The sequence below is a fragment of the Nicotiana attenuata genome, chromosome 10 (assembly GCF_001879085.1).
Source record: "Nicotiana attenuata strain UT chromosome 10, NIATTr2, whole genome shotgun sequence".
In the NCBI taxonomy this organism is placed as follows: domain Eukaryota; kingdom Viridiplantae; phylum Streptophyta; class Magnoliopsida; order Solanales; family Solanaceae; genus Nicotiana; species Nicotiana attenuata.
In genome coordinates, this window is record NC_031998.1 from 31,743,342 (window position 1) to 31,747,621 (window position 4,280).

Below are 4,280 nucleotides of genomic sequence, written 5' to 3' on the forward strand. Positions count from 1 at the left end.
GGGGGAGGGGTGTTGGTGCAGAAAAATAAAAAACAGAAATTTGAAATTACAAAAAAAAATAGGTAAAGTTTTTTGACGGAAAAAAAACCCTGAAATTTGAATGGAAAAAAAGCCTTTTTGGAGAGAGAGGGGGTGGGGTGGGTAGGCGTGGGGTGAGTGGATGTGGGGGTGTGGGGTGGGTTGGTGAGGATGGAAAATAGGGCGGGGAAGGTTGAGAAGGAGTTTTGAAAAATATTTTTCCGTTCTTTTGATAAGGAAAACATTTTCCTCCAATTGGAGGAAAATGAGTTCATAAGTAAAATGTTTTCCAAAATATTTAAGCCAACCAAACATGGAAAAAATTGGAAAATATTTTCCGAAAAATATTTTTCATCATACCAAACAAGCCCTTAGTTTTACATAGTTAGTGTCATTTTGCATATGTTACCATATATAGGTTACTTATTGCTTATTCTAAGTTATCAAAATTTGTGCATAGAACATAATTACTTAACTAAGCCCTTAAAAACTTATATATTGTTGGTTTTGTTAGTAAAAATAAAAGAGGTGTAATTGAAAAATGGTGAGAAAAAACCAGAGGGAAATGAAATTTTGAATTAATTCACTTTACTAATGCACTTTGTCCCTCATTGGAAGAAGGAAAGAAAATCTTTGTGCTTATATAGAGAAGCACATCTTCTAGCTCTTAAAGAGTTAAGAAGAAGTGGTGCCTCGCGCCATCGTCGTCGCCGCTCGCCCGGCCTCGAATTTGGTTAATTGATATGATTGATTTCTTTTCTAATATTTTTTTTTCGCTGAAAAAATATCGCGGAATCATTTTCCAACGCGAGCTCGCGACCAAACATTCCATTCGACAGAAATTTTAATAATTTCTGCTGAATAGACACTTTATCAACGAACAAGCACCTTTGCTATAAATAGAGAGGCTTAGCCTCATTTTTCACTACTGAAAATCTGAAATCTCTCCCCTCAATCTTCTGCATTCTGCATTAGTTTTCAAAAGCAAAACGTAAGCATTTTGTGTGATTTGCTCCACAATTTGAGTTCGCCGAAATTCTGTGATTTGAAGTGCTGCTATCACAGATTAGTTATTCCATTCCATCATGGGAGGAATTAATACGAAACCTTGGGCAACTATGAGGGGATTAATAATCCTTAAGGAAACACAAGAAACTTGTGGGCTCGAAATTTTTTCTGTTTTGTTTTCTTAAAATAATATTTGTTGATTTAAAGATTTTGAATACAGTGTTCTAACAAGCTTAATGAATTTAATTCTGTATTCATCTTACTTTCTGGTTTGGGAGACTAAAATCGTACTGATTTTCTACTCCCGTTTTGGAGATTAAAATCTTCGGATTTTCTACTCCAGTTTCAGATTAAAGTCTTTGTGACTTTCTACTCAATCCGAGATATAAAAACTTGGTTGTTTGTATTCGGTTTGAAGATATAAAAACTTCACCGAGATACTAATTTTGTTTGTGTCAATTTCTTTTACAGAAAATGACAACAAGTACCGAACAACAAAATGGTTATGTTGGAATGATTACTGCTGCAATGGCTACGACGTCTTCAAGTCACACAACTCCTGCACCGGCAGAAAAGCCCGGAAATTTTTCCGGCATGGACTTCAAATGCTGGCAACAGAAAAGGTTCTTCTACCTGAGCACACTCAGTCTGCAACGCTTTATAAGCGAGGACGTTCCAGTCTTCGGAGAAGAGACTTCGGCTAATGAGCCGATTTGTGGTCACGGAGGCATGAAAGCATTCTGACTTCTTGTGCAAAAATTATATATTGAGTTGCTTGGAAGATAGCTTGTACAACATTTATAGTTTCATGGAGACTTCGAAAGATTTGTGGAACGCTCTTGAAAAGAAGTACAAGACGAAAGATGCTGGACTAAAGAAATTTGTTGCCGCAAAGTTCTTGGACTTTAAAATGGTTGACAGCAAGTCTGTCATAACTCAAGTTCAAGAATTACAAGTCATCGTTCATGACCTCCTTGCCGAAGATGTAAATCGAATCAATATTTTTATTAAAGATATTGATTATATTATTAATCCTAAATTAATGATTGGAGGTATGGTCATAAATGAAGCGTTTCAAGTTGCGACATTTATTGAAAAGTTGCTTCCATGTGAAAGGACTTTAAAAACTACTTTAAACATAAGCACAAGGAGATGACATTGGAAGACCTTACTATTCGCCTAAGGATTGAAGAGGACAACAAGGCCGCAGAAAAGTAGTCTCGTGGAAATTCAACAAAAATGGGTGCAAATATTGTTGAGGAAGCTTCAACGAGAAAAAAGAAGAAGCCGTCTGGACCAAAGAATTACCCAAGCAAAAAGAAGAATTGCCACAATTGTGGAAAGGTTGGACGAACACAAGGCTGCTGAATGCCGTGACCAAAGAAGGACAAGAAGAAAAGTCAAGCAAACATGATTGAGAAGAATGATGAAATAGACGATTTATGTGCCATGCTTTCGGAATGCAACCTAGTCGGAAATCCTAGAGAATGGTGGATTGATTCGGGGGCAACTCATTATGTTTGTGCTAACAAGGAGTTGTTTACTTCTTATGCTCCCGCTGGACCCAACAAGACAATTTTTATGGCAAATTTCGCTACTGCAAAAATTGAAGGAACTGGCAAGATAGCTTTGAAGATGACTTCTGGCAAGATTGTGACTCTAAATGATGTCCTTCTTGTTCCTGAAATGCGGAAGAATTTAGTCTCGGAATCACTTTTAGTCAAGAATGGCTTTAAGTGTATTTTTGTTTCCGAAAAGGTTATAGTTAGTAAGAATGAAATGTATGTAGGAAAATGTTACCTTACTGAGGGCCTTTTCAAACTCAATATAATTGCCATTGATATGAACAAAATTTCAGCTTCTTCTTACTTGCTTGAGTCAAATAATTTATGGCATGAACGCTTAGGCCACGTCAACTTCAAAATTAACGAAAAATGATTAATTTGGAAGTATTGCCTAAGTTTGAATGTAATAACTCGAAATGTCAAATATGTGTGGAATCAAAGTATGTTAAGCATCCTTATAAGTCGGTTGAAAGGAATTCAAATCCTTTAGACTTAATTCACACAGATATTTGCGACATGAAATCAATACCATCTCGCGGTGGAAAAAAATATTTCATAACTTTTATTGACGACAGTACTAGATATTGCTATATTTACTTACTTAATAGTAAAGATGAAGAAATTGGTGCATTCAAGCAATACAAAAATAAAGTTGAAACGCAACTAAACAAAAAGATCAAAATGATAAGAAGTGATAGGGCCGGCGAATATGAATTTTCTTTTGAAGAAATATGTTTGGAAAATGGCATTATTCACCAAAAAATTACCCCTTACTCACCGCAATCTAATGGAATTGCGGAAAGAAAGAAAAGAATGTTAAAGGATATGATGAATGCCTTATTAATAAGTTCTGGTTTACTTCAGAACTTATGGGGGGAAGCTATTCTTACAGCTAACCGAATACTGAATCGAGTTCCCCCATGCAAAACACAATCCATTCCATATGAAAAATGGAAAGGAAGGAAACCCAACTTAAAATATTTTAAAGTATGGAGGTGTTTGACTAAAGTGCAAGTTCCTAAATGTCATGACCCAAGTTCTCCCTCTGTGAACCGTCGTGACGGCACCTAGTCCCTACGACTAGGTAAGCCTAACATTGCAGAAAAAGGAACAAAACCATAAAAGCTATCAACTAACAGGTAAATTTAAACAAGGAAAAGAGATGCCGCTCGGTATTTACAATGATCACTTTCACTCTCCCAAAACCTGGAATGTCATAAGTCACAAGCTACAGAAAGAAAACAGTGCTTCTAAACTCCTGAATCTATCAACAAAGAAAATACGAGAAGTCTTTAACTTGAGGAAGAGTAGATAGGGACTCCTAGGTCTGCGGACGCGATAGATATACCTTGAAGTCTCCACAATCGTCTCGCCTCACTGGTAATGCAACTGATGTGAGGTACCTGGATTTGCACACAAAAAACATGTGCGGGAAAGGGCATGAGTACACCATAACGGTACCCAGTAAGTGCAATGCCTAACCTCGATCGAGTAGTGACGAGATCATCTCAGGGCCCTAATATGTATATATATGTATATATATATAATAAAATAAGACAATGAAATATTGCAGTAAGGATAAATACTAAAATTCAATGAGAATGAAATCACACAAAAACAACAACTCACTACACAGAGATGACAATCGGGGATCTCCCAGAATACCGTCCCATAGTCCTAAACGTAAAG